The sequence below is a fragment of the Bufo gargarizans genome, chromosome 6 (assembly GCF_014858855.1).
Source record: "Bufo gargarizans isolate SCDJY-AF-19 chromosome 6, ASM1485885v1, whole genome shotgun sequence".
Taxonomy (NCBI): domain Eukaryota; kingdom Metazoa; phylum Chordata; class Amphibia; order Anura; family Bufonidae; genus Bufo; species Bufo gargarizans.
Window position 1 is genome coordinate 50,763,934 of NC_058085.1, and position 15,410 is coordinate 50,779,343.

Here is a 15,410-nt window from a genome sequence, read left to right on the forward strand (position 1 = left end):
TAGTGGAGCTGAGAAGACCTGAAAGAAGTAGCAGCAAGGGGAATTGTTCTCCGGCTGGAGCAGGAGCCTCCAAAGGAAAGTAACTTGTGGAGCACCCGGACTCCATGCTAATTTACTTACTACGGGTCAGGAGGGGGACAACAGCCAAAGGCACCCAAATCCGGGGATACCAGAACTGACAAAAAGTCCAGTAACCAGACCCAAGCAGAGTTTAACTATCCCCCTTTATTGCTCCGGAGCCTAACCCTGGGGATTGGCTGTATCCAGGTAGGAGCACCGTGACACACAGAGATTATTAAGGGCCACACCACTCAGCACTCCTACAGACCTGGGACACGATCGGCCCTGGGGGGATGCACATGCATCAGTTATTTTGTCTCCACTAGTACCTTGGAGTCTAAAGGATTGTAGTCTAGACAGTCTACTCTATTTCCGGGTGTCTCTCAGAATTGGCAAGTGTGCGGCATCAAAAAATGGACTACTGTAAAGAATGTTGGACCCTTTTAGATTAAAGGGCATCTGTCAGCAGTTTTGTACTTCATTTTTCTCAGCAATGCGGGCACATATGAACCAACACAGATGTCTTCAGCTGCCGAGCACACAAAACTGCTGACAGATACCCTTTAATTAGGGCTACCAGTCATCTCTAAAATCCTGTAGAGTCTATATAACACTCAAGGAAGGGGAACATTTTGTGCGCGAGTAAAGCCCCCCCCCCCCCCGTCCCCCGTCCCTGCCAATTTAAAAATTCACCCACATAAGGTGAAGGAAATAGGTCCTGAGATTTATGGGGAGAGATTTGGAGGAACATGCAGATACATATCGGAAGAGGCAGGTGTTTTAGACAAATGCTGGATAAAAGTGAGGACAGATCAGATCTTCCCTCTTGGCGCAGGGGAACAGCTTGGTGTAATAGCATTTAATAGCGCATGGCAGCAGCGTGTGGTAATGCACACATCCAAGCTTGTGTTCCTTCCCTGATAGCCAGATCCCTGTGTGCGACATGGAGACCCCCGCTTCCATTTACGAGCAGACGAGAAGATTGAAATGTCACGTCACATATATATATAATTTTCGTCCTTTATCTCTCATGCTGGCTTTGAAATTGAAATAAAGGGACGCCCTGGGGCCCCGTTTCAAAGATGGAGATAGTCCTCCGCAATAAGCATCTACTCTGACAGGTTGCTTGTGAAATCGAACCAATTCTAGGCCTTGGCGGAAGCAGCTTTTAATAACCCTTTGCCTGACCCCCGGGGGACAAACTTGTGAAACAGAAGCATATTTAAAATGGTAATTTCATTTAATGTCCCTTTAGCCTGAGTTCTATTTTTCAAAGAGCCGGATGTGTGAGAAGTTAATCTTTCCAGTGACGGCCCCTCTCCTGTGGAATCAGACAATATTAGAAGAAAGGCCTGGAAAATGGCAGCAGCGAGCTAATGAGCATCGGAGATGGAAGAACGCAATATTTATTCGGCTCATTGCAAGGTCCGGACTAGCTGGATAGATAGTAGATAGATAGACAGACAGATCGATATCCCACACGGATAGTGCATACGGTTGAATATAAAATCACAGATCGAGGGCTGCTGTTTAAATAGTATTAAAATTTACATTAAAAGGCAAAAGTGTGATGCGTTTTGTCTATGGACTACCTGCTTCATTAGGTGTACTTGTACCTTTAATGATAGATAGATAGATAGATAGATAGATAGATAGATAGATAGATAGATAAATAGATATAATGATTTAAATGGTTTTGATAATTCTGCATAGGTCAATAAAGATGATATAAAGATAGATAGATAGATAGATAGATAGATAGAAGATAGATAGAAAGATAGTGGCTTATTGGGATGTAAGATTACTTCAGCCAGCTGCCCAACCTACCCCACAAATACCCTCGTCCCCCCCTAGGAATTAACACTCTGAAACCGGCTTCTTGGTATAAAAGGCCGTAACGGCCCGTTCATTAAAAACCACCACATTCTCCACCAATGTTTAATACTGATAATCATAACAGTGAACACATAACACAAAATAAAGTGCAATAACATTCCGAAGCTGTGTAAAGATCCTAGAAGGCAACCCAAGCAAGCTGCGTTCTTCACTCCCAATTTCCACTTGACTTTTCACCTTACCCTCGGCCGCAGTCACCAACCCAAGGGCACCAAACCTTACAAAATTCTCTCTCAATCTACCCCTGTAGGCCTTTTAGCCCCAACCGGAGCCCCAGCCGTCGGCTTACCGACCTCCTGAGATGCACGCTCCAACGTGTCATGCACCTGTTTAAACATTGAATTGCCTTCCAGGACCCTCCATTAACCTGCCACAAACAAACATAGGTGACACCTCACCTATGGACGTCCTGCCACACCCTCAGGGCTTTTTTCAAGCCCTCTTGGATCCCTAAGGTCCACATATCTGTACCCATGTCATTCAAATGCACACCATCGGCCCTCAAGAATTGAGGCGAGGCAGCCTCCAATTCCCTATGCCGCACCACAAAGCCACCCTGACGACAAACAAAACGCCTGACTTCCTTGTTCAGCTTCGCCCACGCCCTGTTAATACGCAAATCGCCATGACCTCCGAGCCACAATGTCAGACCAGACTACCAACAGATCCGGAAAATAGCATACCAACCTCAACAGGTCCAGCTTCATATCCCCAATCACATCTCTAGACCGCCGAACACCTAAATCGTTACCCCCCACATGTAAGACCAAAATGTCGGGAGGCCTATCCAACAACGCAGAGGCATGGAACTCAGGTAACACCCTACCCCAGAAGAGACCGCGCAAACCTATCCACCTCACTTGCAACTCCTCAGGCTGGAACCCCAATTGCCTTCCGATTCTCTGCACGTCGGCTTGCAACGCACCCCAATGAACATAGCAATGTCCCAGAATCCACGCCAAGCACGATGAGGACCCTGTAAATAAATAAATTAAAACTATGCCTTAGCGTGCAACTAATACAAATGACATAATGACTCAAACACAGTACAGTAAAAAAATAAAAAAAATATCCTTATAACATGTGATGACGAACATACCTGGCTGCCTCAGTCACCGCGCCTATTCGAAAGGACTGAGACGCAAACTCCCTGGCCGGATAACCGGACGCAGCTAAACACTTCCTAAACACCGCAACAAACTGGAAATGAGACAAGGCCGCTCCATCCTGGTGCACCAACAAAGACCTCCCAACGTTCAGCCGCATAGACAAAAACTCTTCCACACAACTTACCGGGCAAAGCACTGACCCACACAAAGGGCGCAACAAAATGGCCACTCCTCTACCTTCCTGGTCAGTTTTTGATCTACGCAACACACATCGCACACCTTCATCACTAAAACGTATGTCCTCATGCAACAAACCCCAACCTCGCACCCGACTGCTGGCTACCAACTTGGAGACCCTAAAGGCACAAAAAAAGGCCAAAAAATAAAAAATTTAAAAGAAAACGCAGCTCGAAACAAACAAACCTCTTACCCAGACTTACACACCACACCAACCTCCTCCCACAAGACCTGCAACACCGGAAAAGAAACTGGACGACGAGTGTCTGTCCTCACTACACTGCGTCTATAACCCTTCAACGCCTGGTGAACCGAAAAGCTTCTGGACACATCAGCCACACCGCGCATACGCAACCAGAACGCCACAGTCGCAACCCTTTTAGAAGCAACAGAGAAAGAAACACCCGAACTATAAGACATCCCCACAAAATAAACCAGTAACAAATGCAAGTCCTCCACTACCACGCCACCCCCAACCTGATCCACTAACTGTTCCCATTGAGACCACACAGACGAATAAGCTGACCACCTACTCCTACTCACGGACCGCCTGATCAGATCTGATGTGACCCCAAGGCCACGCTCCAGAGCCACTGAGGACAAGGCAGACCCATCGCGTCCACGCTCAGCACCAATCTGCAAAAACGATCCCACTGAAAACGAGAAAGTGAATGCCTGCATCAGGAGTTTTATAAGTGGGAGCATTACAAGCTGGACTACTATTGGGGGTCAGTGGCATTACAGGCTGGAGCACTATGGGGGGGGGCATGACATTACAGGCTGGAGCACTATGGGGGCAGGCATTACAGGATGTAACAGATACCTTTATATATGCCTATATACGCAGGCAGTCTGGCACTATATAGGCAGACAGTCTGGCACTATATAGGCAGGCAGTCTGGCACTACATGGGCAGATAGTCTGGCACTATATAGGCAGGCAGTCTGGCACTATATAGGCAGGCAGTCTGGCACTATATACACAGGCAGTCTGGCAGTATATAGGCAGGCAATCTGGCACTATATAGGCAGGCAGTCTGGCACTATATAGGCAGGCAGTCTGGCACTGAATACGCAGGCAGTCTGGCACTATATAGGCAGGCAATCTGGCACTATATATACGCAGGCAGTCTGGCACTATATACACAGGCAGTCTGGCAATCTATATGCAGGCAGTCTGGCACTATATACGCAGGCACTCTGGCACTACATAGGCAGACAGTCTGGCACTATATAGGCAGGCACTCTGGCACTACATAGGCAGACAGTCTGGCACTATATAGGAAGGCAGTCTGGCACTATATAGGCAGGCAGTCTGGCACTATATAGGCAGGCAATCTGGCACTACATAGGCAGAAAGTCTGGCACTATATAGGCAGGCAGTCTGGCACTATATAAGAAGGCATTCTGGCACTATATAGGCAGGCAATCTGGCACTACATAGGCAGACAGTCTGGCACTATATAGGAAAGCAGTCTGGCACTATATACGCAGGCAGTCTGGCACTATATAGGAAGGCAGTCTGGCACTATATAGGCAGACAGTCTGGCACTACATACGCAGGCAGTCTGGCACTACATAGGCAGACAGTCTGGCACTATATAGGAAGGCAGTCTGGCACTATATACGCAGGCAGTCTGGCACTATATACGCAGGCAGTCTGGCACTATATACACAGGCAGTTTGGCACTATATAGGCAGGCAGTCTGGCACTATATATGCAGGCAGTCTGGCACTATATAGGCAGGCAGTCTGGCACTATATAGGCAGGCAGTCTGGCACTATATACGCAGGCAGTCTGGCACTATATACGCAGGCAGTCTGGCACTACATAGGCAGACAGTCTGGCACTATATAGGAAGGCAGTCTGGCACTATATAGGCAGGCAGTCTGGCACTATATACGCAGGCAGTCTGGCACTATATACGCAGGTAGTCTGGCACTACATAGGCAGACAGTCTGGCACTATATACGCAGGCAGTCTGGTGCTATATACACAGGCAGTATGGGACTATATATGCAGGCAGTCTAGTGCTATATACGCAGGCAATCTGGTGGCAATTGGAAGGCATGATATAGAGCCTATATATTACTATATATTTAGGCACTCTTGCTCTATATCATGCCTTCCAAGTGTCCCTCTTTTGGAGGGATGGTACCTCTTTTCTCCTTAAATGTCCCTCTTTTTTGACCTAGCAAATAAATGTGCATTAATAAACTTACTAAACTGTTCCAGAAACGATCTGCCTGGTTCCTACCTGTATATTAGACCCCGACTTATATGTTTTTTTAATTATTTGGTGCAATTTGGACCTTGAAATATCTATAATTAGATGATATTTGTGCTGATATTTAAAGGGGTATTCCAGCAAAAGGACGGCCACTCCTAGGGAGCGTAGCAGCAGTGCTGAACTTTCTCCATTTATAGACAATTTGTCTTACCGTGGACTGATGAACAGCAAGGCTTTTGGAGATACTTTTATAACCCTTTCCAGCTTTATGCAAGTCAACAATTCTTAATAGTAGGTCTTCTGAGAGCTCTTTTGTGCGAGGCATCATTCAGATCAGGCAATGCTTCTTGTGAAAAGCAAACCCAGAACTGGTATGTGTTTTTTATAGGGCAGGGCAGCTGTGCCCAACACCTCCAGTCTCATCTAATTGATTGGACTCCAGTTGGCTGACACCTCACTCCAATTAGCTCTTGGAGATGTCATTAGTCTAGGGGTTCACATACTTTTTCCACCTGCATTGTGAATGTTTACATGGTGTGTTCAATAAAAACATGGTAACATTTATTTATTTGTGTGTTATTAGTTTAAGCAGACTGTGATTGTTTACTGTTGTGACTTAGATAAAGATCAGATCACATTTTATGACCAATTTGTGCAGAAATCCATATCATTCCAAAGGGTTCACATACTTTTTCTTGCAACTGTATGTCCTCTTTTGGAGGGACAGTTCCTCTTTATGACCCAGGTCCCTCTCTTTGCTCTTTAAATGCCCCTCTTTTTGATCTGAGGTATAGATTTGAATTATGACATTCGCAATATTGATCCAGAAAGTGTTTGGTTCCTCTCTGTATATTTGAGCCCGTCTTGTATATTTTTTTATTATTTTAATTTACTTATATTATACTTTCTAACATAGAAGGTACATTATAGTGCATTTGTACTGTGCAGCAGTTATGTGCGTTTCTGCTGCAATACCGCAGCTATACAGAGGGACAAACGATATTGAAACAACTAATTGCAACGGGTGTGATATACCAGTTGCCCCCCAAAAAAACTGATTGAGGGGTGTGTTATACCTGCTTCCATAAAAGACTGATTAAGGGGGTAGATATACCTGCTTCCACTTAATATTGATTGAGGCCTGCAAAGCATGTAGACTTCTGTGGCCATTTGATGAGATCACCAAACTTGTCAGTCGCAGCCAAGGCGCCATCAGTGACATCGTACCTTACGCCTTCTTTCTGGAGCGTGCATTGCGTTGTGTCATTGATCAAGCCATCAAGGAGAAGTAGCAGGAAGATGAGAAAGTCGCAATGCTGAATGAATTCCCAGGGGGGGCTACTCCATCTGAGACAAGTCAACAACAGGAGTCTGAAGAGGAGTCAGAGGAGGATGGTGGCTGGGGGAAGGAGGAGGAGAAGAAAGAAGAGCAGGCTTTGGGGGGGGACTTCAAACTTTTCGGGTATCCCTGGTGTTGTCCGTGGCTGGGGGGAGGAGACCGAGAACGACATTCTCCTGGGCGATGAGCAGGAGCCAGGGTGCTCCAACACTTCCAATTTAGTGCAAACGGGGGCCTTCATCCTCCAGTGTCTGCAGAGGGACCCCCGTATAAAAAGCATAAAGGGCAAGGACCAATACTAGGTGGCAACGTACTTAGACCCCCTGTTCTGCCTCTCTAATCTAAGCATTGAAAGTGTGATCTTTTTAACTGACAGTTGTGATGAGATAGCAGTAACCATCAATCTTAGTTGCTTTGGCTGACAGTGACTCGATCCAAATGACACCTTGTAGATCGTAAAGAAGTTTATTCCAAACTGTGCAGATCATACACCGATGAACAAATGGATAGGTCAAAAAATCATGGTGTGAGCAGCTAACAGGATACATGTGGCTGAGATGAAGAGTAAAACCAGAATGCAAGGGAGAGAGGGGAGGAAACTTTACAGAGAGTACAGCAGGAGGGGAAGAGAGAAGGGACACACAGAATAAAAAGGCAAATCATGCATGAGTAACATGACACTCCCCGTCGAAATCTTTTATTTCTAATAACAATAATAAACTTTAGATAAGACCATGAACAATAGATGTTTCTTATTCTGGAAAATCTGCAAAACGAAAAAAAAGAAACAACATAAATTCAACAAGGAAAACATTACTACATTACTTGTAGACGTGCTCTTTAAAGTGTTGACACCGTTAGGAGGAAGATAGATCCGTGAGTCCATCTTCAGAGGGTAAGGCAGCAGTCCTTCTTACCTCCCTTTAATCAAGTTGACTTGAAGGGCTGTCTTCAGAGGGGAGGGCAGCAACATGCACCAGTCCTTCTTACTTCTCTTTGCATCAGGTCGGTGGGAGGAGTTCATCTTCCTGTTTAGGCAGAAGCAGTACCAGCTCGTTTTTGGGCCTGAAGTAGTGTCTTGCAGAACCTTCTTTCATTACCTTAACTTCTGCTTTACCCACCTTGCCGTCATTACTTGGAATAGTCTTTGTAATAAAACCCATAGGCCAGGTGTTGCGATGAGCCTCCGTTTCTTTCAGGAGAACAATGTCCCTGACTTGCAGGTCCGGTTTGCTGACTTCCATTTTGAAGGTTGTAAAGGTACTCCATCTTCCACCGGCTCCAAAATGCATTGGCAAGATGTTGAACCCATTTCCATTGGTGTTTGTAAACATTTGTACAATCAAAGACCAGAGGAGGAATAGTGGCTATTCCGATCTTTTGAGTTAGAAGGGTGGCTGGAGTTAGCAATACCGGTGGCGATATCCATAAATTATCCTGAAAAGCAGCATCAGGTACTGCACGACTGCCTAGGTCGGAAGGGTTAAGGTCGGTGGGTACATAGTGCCATTGCTTGGGAGTGGAGAATTTCCTAATACGTTCCACTCGACTGCCGACATACACATGGAACTGTCTTGTTTGATTATGTATGTATCCTAGCACGAATTTGCTGTCTGTGTAAAAGTTAAAGGAGTCAATGTCAAAGTCTGTTTCTTGCTCTATAAGCTCAGCAATTTCAACAGCTACATAACATGGCTGCACAGAGTTTGAGCCTTGGGATGGTATGTGTGGGCTTTGGAGTTAGCTTGGTTTTGCCCATGATGAATCCTATACCTTTCTCACAGTTGGAGTGTACAATCGAAGATAAGCTACCGCGGCTATGGCTTTCGGATGCATCCGAGAAGACATGGATCTCTAGTCTGGAGGCATTCTTCAAGGATGCATGAGTGTAAGATCATGCAGCCAATGCCTGGCTGGACTGCTTACAGGATTCCCACCTTTGTTGCTTCTCTTTGGGTAAAGGGGTATCCCAGTCAGTGTTCTCTGAAGTAAGTTGTCTGAGTAATATCTTGCCCTGAAGGGTGCTATAAATCCCAAGGGATCATAGATACTGTTTACTGCAGACAGTACTCCTCATTTTGTGAAGGGCTTGTCACTGTAACGCACCTAGTTGATCAGTTAGAACTGCGGAAGCAATGGACATCCACTATTATCCAACCACCCTTGTGTTTGGCTGTGGGATTCGCGGTTACTCAGTATGTACCCCAGGCGTCACTCTCAGTCTTAGGCGGAGAGTTTGGGGTAACAAAATCATTTACCGCTATCCATCTAATTAGTTTTACTGATGGTAAGGAGGGACTCTCAGAATTACAGGAGTCACGAGTTAGTATAAGCTTGTGCAACGTTCAGAGTTAGCATCTAGTATGCAATAGCTTCAGAGTTAGTATATAGCATGTCCTCAGTTTAGTATATAGTATGCCATAGGTTCAAGGTTAGTATATAGCATGTCCTCAGTTTAGTATATAGTATGCCATAGGTTCAGAGTTAGTATAGCATGTCCATAGTTTAGTATACACTATGCAGTAGGTTCAGAGTTAGTATAGCATGTCCACAGTTTGATATATACTATGCAGTAGGTTCAGAGTTAGTATAGCATGTCCACAGTTTAGTATACACTATGCAGTACGTTCAGAGTTAGTATAGCATGTCCACAGTTTGATATATACTATGCAGTAGGTTCAGAGTTAGTATAGCATGTCCACAGTTTGATATATACTATGCAGTAGGTTCAGAGTTAGTATAGCATGTCCACAGTTTGATATATACTATGCAGTAGATTCAGAGTTAGTATAGCATGTCCACAGTTTGATATATACTATGCAGTAGGTTCAGAGTTAGTATAGCATGTCCACAGTTTGATATATACTATGCAGTAGGTTCAGAGTTAGTATAGCATGTCCACAGTTTGATATATACTATGCAGTAGGTTCAGAGTTAGTATAGCATGTCCACAGTTTGATATATACTATGCAGTAGGTTCAGAGTTTGTATAGCATGTCCACAGTTTGGTATATACTATGCAGTAGGTTCAGAGTTTGTATAGCATGTCCACAGTTTGGTATATACTATGCAGTAGGTTCAGAGTTAGTATAGCATGTCCACAGTTTAGTATACACTATGCAGTAGGTTCAGAGTTCCAGGACATTAATCAGAGCAGGTAACAGGCATATACTTGCGGTTAGTTGGTCCTGGCTAGAAAGCCAGTGGTAAGAAGGTAGACAGTCCTTCACGATGTAGTTAGGCATCCAGCTTTGCATATGTGGACAGAGTCTTCAGATACCATGGAGCTAGCAGGGTGCGCACTCCATTAGTGGAACACCCTGCTTAGCACCGGTCTTCAATTTAAGGGCTGAATGGTAGGTGGGCGGAGTCACAGAAGGCCCGCGGCCACTGCGTTCCACTTGTGTTTGGCTGTGGGATTCGCGGTTACTCAGTATGTACCCCAGGCGTCACTCTCAGTCTTAGGCGGAGAGTTTGGGGTAACAAAATCATTTACCGCTATCCATCTAATTAGTTTTACTGATGGTAAGGAGGGACTCTCAGAATTACAGGAGTCACGAGTTAGTATAAGCTTGTGCAACGTTCAGAGTTAGCATCTAGTATGCAATAGCTTCAGAGTTAGTATATAGCATGTCCTCAGTTTAGTATATAGTATGCCATAGGTTCAAGGTTAGTATATAGCATGTCCTCAGTTTAGTATATAGTATGCCATAGGTTCAGAGTTAGTATAGCATGTCCATAGTTTAGTATACACTATGCAGTAGGTTCAGAGTTAGTATAGCATGTCCACAGTTTGATATATACTATGCAGTAGGTTCAGAGTTAGTATAGCATGTCCACAGTTTGATATATACTATGCAGTAGGTTCAGAGTTAGTATAGCATGTCCACAGTTTGATATATACTATGCAGTAGGTTCAGAGTTAGTATAGCATGTCCACAGTTTGATATATACTATGCAGTAGGTTCAGAGTTAGTATAGCATGTCCACAGTTTGATATATACTATGCAGTAGGTTCAGAGTTTGTATAGCATGTCCACAGTTTGGTATATACTATGCAGTAGGTTCAGAGTTAGTATAGCATGTCCACAGTTTAGTATACACTATGCAGTAGGTTCAGAGTTCCAGGACATTAATCAGAGCAGGTAACAGGCATATACTTGCGGTTAGTTGGTCCTGGCTAGAAAGCCAGTGGTAAGAAGGTAGACAGTCCTTCACGATGTAGTTAGGCATCCAGCTTTGCATATGTGGACAGAGTCTTCAGATACCATGGAGCTAGCAGGGTGCGCACTCCATTAGTGGAACACCCTGCTTAGCACCGGTCTTCAATTTAAGGGCTGAATGGTAGGTGGGCGGAGTCACAGAAGGCCCGCGGCCACTGCGTTCCACGCTGGAGCGCAAGCCAGCGTAACAACACAGGCGGCCGGTGCGTTCCACGCTGGAGCGCAAGCCAGCGTATCGTCACAGGGAGCCGCTGCGGTCCAGGCTGTATTGTTACAGTACCCCCCCTTTAAGGGACCCCTCCGGGGTACCCCGCTAGGAGAGGGTCAGTTGGGAAATCTTCTATGGAACAATCTTTGGAGTCTGGGAGCATGAACGTTTTGCACATCTTCCCAAGAGTCATCCTGGGGACCATACCCCTTCCATCTAACGAGATACTGGATCTTCCCCCGTCTTCTTCTGGAATCAATGAGCTGCTCAACTTCAAACTCTTCTTCTCCTTGGACCTCTATCGGAGGCAAGGGTCGAGGGTCATTTGATGGGAACGGTCTAGATCTAAACGGCTTCAGTAGTGACACGTGGAATGTGGGATGTACCTGTAATCGAGGAGGAAGGGTGAGTCTCACCGTGTTGGGGTTAATAATCCTTTCTATCGGAAAAGGACCCAGGAATTGTCTTCCCAATTTCTTGGAAGGTACCGCCAACCGAAGGTTTTTTGTTGATAACCAAACCGAGTCCCCGACCTGGTAGGGAGGACTTTCTCTCCTATGACGGTCGTAGTAACGCTTCTGTCTTTCTTTTGCCCGTTGAAGGTTGTCTTTTAGCGCACTCCATTAGTGGAACACCCTGCTTAGCACCGGTCTTCAATTTAAGGGCTGAATGGTAGGTGGGCGGAGTCACAGAAGGCCCGGCGGCCACTGCGTTCCACGCTGGAGCGCAAGCCAGCGTAACAACACAGGCGGTCGCTGCGTTCCACGCTGGAACGCAAGCCAGCGTATCATCGCAGGCGGCCGGTGCGTTCCACGCTGGAGCGCAAGCCAGCGTATCGTCACAGGGAGCCGCTGCGGTCCAGGCTGTATTGTTACAGTCACAGACTGATGTTTGAAATGTGAACGTGTCTTGTTTGACATCCCACAGCAATCCAAGGCTGCATTGCGTAAGGGAAAGGTCAGACCCTAGCTGGAATTCCCTAGCACTGACAGCATGATCATCAGAAGGAAATGCTCTCATTACCTCATTACTGTTGGAGATGATTTTGTGTAGTCTGAGGTTGGCAGTAGCGAGCATGTTCTGAGTTCTGGTGAGTAAGTCAATGGCTTCTTCTTCCGTAGGTAGAGACTTGAGACTACATAGAAGTTATTTTCAACAAACTGACGTGCATCAGACTCGAGCTCATGTTCGCCTTCTTGGGCAGTTTTTCTCAGTCTGTTAATGGCAACTGCGGGGGAGGGGCTATTACCGAAAACTTGTACTTTCATCCGATAGTCTATAACCTCGTCGTTGACATCATTATTGCGGTACCATCGGAACGGGAGGAACTTTCTGTTGTCTTCACAGATGATGAAACAATGAAACATTTGTTGGACGTCGGCCATAATGGCAATTGGTTCTTGTCTAAAGCGGAGTAAGACTCCAAGGAGGTTTTTGTTCAGGTTAGGCCCAGTGAGAAGATTGTGATTGAGAGAAACGGCTTCATGACGAGCGCTTGAGTCGAAGACCACCCTAATCTGGTCAGGCTTGCGAGGATACTAGACACCAAAACACATGGGGTACCAGCATTCTTCTCCTTGTGCAAGAGGGGTTGCAGGCTCTGCATGATCTCCCTCAAACACCTTCTGCATAAATTTTACAAAATGTTTCTTCATCTCCGGTTTCCGGTTCAGGTTGCGCTCTAAAGAGATGAACCGTAAATCTGCATGTTGTCTATTATTTGGAATTCTCTTCCTTGGGGTGCGAAATGGTAGCGGTGCCACCCAGCTGTTGGAATCATCTTGGTAGAACTCTTTACTTATGGTTCTCAAGAATTCTTTGTCTTCCATTGTGGCTGCTAACTCGTTGTCTCTTGTGGTTACCTCAAACACTGTGTTGCCAATGTAATCCCAGAAGATAAATGCTTTCCTATCATCTAGTATGATGCGCTCTTGCGTATCTTTGTCACACAGCTTTTCTTTCAGACTGTAGTGATGTCATCGTGGAAAACAAGTATTGCGTCCATTTTGCAGAACGTGTGTTTTAAAGGAAGAAGTTCAGTGCATGTAGAGAATACTGGGGTGGTAGCAGCTGTTTGTTCAGTGTGCTCCCCGCCATGCTTTGCCCCGGGAGGGATGTCTGTGGATGGAGTAGAGCTGTGTTGGAACAGATGAAGTGCTTGTAAGTAGTTGTCACTACCGCATTCCATGCATGTAATAAAAGCCTTACAGTCTTTTGCAAGGTGTTCTGTGGAGGCACAGCATCTGAAACAAACTCCAAATCCCTTTAAATGTGCCTTACGTTCTTGTAGAGGTTATTTTCTGAAGCCGATGCATTTCTTAAGGGGATATGGCTTGTTATATATGGGACATTGGCGATTTGGATCCTCAAGTTTCTTGTTTTGTCCAGTCCTTTGAAGAACCGTAGTGGGTGCAGGTTGAACATCAGTTCTATTCACTGATATTGGGCCCCTGCGGTCTCTGTGCGTTATACATGTGTTTGCAAGTCCTGGAGGAGGTGGACTGAGAGGGTTACAGTCACCATAGAAGAAACTTAGGTCATTCTTTGAGTCCGTGATTTCCCTTATGAAGTCACAGAAGTAGGAAAAGGAAGGAAAGGCAATTCCGTATTTTTTCTTGTAAGTTGATCCCTGACTAATTTTTCTTGAATGCCATATGGTAGCTTTAGGACAATAGAGTTGATGCCATGAGAGGTGCCGAGGTAACTAAGTCCAGGTAGGAGGATGTCAGCCTTAGCTAGTTGAAGCTCTAGTAGAAGATCATTGAGTTCTTGAAGCTTTAGATTGTCTTTAGCTGTAATCCTTGGGAAGCCTTGCAACCTTTTAAATAAGGCATCTTCGATGGCCTCAGAGCTGCCAAAGTTACGTTCAAGTCTGTCCCAAGCAGCGTCAAGACCTGCAGCAGGATTGGAATTGTAAACTGTTTTGAGTCTCTTGATATGTTCGGCAGACTGTGGACCTAGTTACCTGATGAGTAGATCCAGTTCTTCTGCAGCAGTGATGTCTAGCTCGCTAATTGTGGCTTTAAAGGTGAATTTTCAGCCTCTGTAGTTTTCAGGTTTGTCATCAAACGTGGTGAGGCCCGTCCTAGTGAGTTCTCTGCAAAGCATGTATTTAGCAAACTGTGACATGTCTGTGTTTTCAGACTTTGGGTATACAGTTGCAGGTAGGACAGAGTTAGTTGCAGTGGCTGGTACACTGATGTTGAATGACTTGGGCACATAGGTGCTAAGGGGTTCAAAACTGGATCTGGCGTACAGTCCAAGGGTGTGTTGGTTTGTAGCTGTATAGTAGTGGGTTTGTTAGGAGGTAGTTGGTTAGTGCCATAGTAAGGTAGAGAGTCTTTTCTATCCGTACCAGTTTCTGCCGCTTGAGAAAGTGATGAGATAGCGGTAACCATCAATCTTAGTTGAATTGGCTGACTCGATCCAAACGACACCTTATAGATCGTGAAGAAGTTTATTCTAAACTGTGCAGATTATATACCGATGAACAAATGGATAGGTCAAAAAATCATGGTGTGAGCAGCTAACAGGATACATGTGGCTGAGATGACGAGTAAAGCCAGAATGCAAGGGAGAGAGGGCAGGGGACTTTACAGAGAGCACAGCAGTTGGGGAAGAGAGAAGGGACACACAGAATAAAAAGGCAAACCATGCATGTGTAACATGACACCCCCGGTACAAACACAAAATGGCGGACATGTTACCAGCATCACAGAGGCCTGGCAGAATGCAGCATTTCCAGGCCTTGCTGTGAGAGATGCTGCATTCTGCTGTTGTGGGCGCTGGCAGAAGAATTTCCACCCACAGCGATACCAATCCTACCGCGCCTGCAAGAAGAGGGGGGTTTGAAAATGTGTTGGTCACTACGGATATGAGATCATTCTTGCAGACAACCCATTGACAGCCGCCCTCCAGATCCAGCCTCAGGGAACGCCTAGACCCACAGGTGTCCAACTACATAGGGTTACCGGCCAATGTGGACACTCTGAGAAGCGAGGAACCCCTGGACTACTGGGTGTGCAGGCTTGACATGTGGCCAGAGCTGGCACAATTTGCCATTAAACTCTTGGCTTGCCCCTCCTCGAGTGTCCTGTCCGAAAGGACG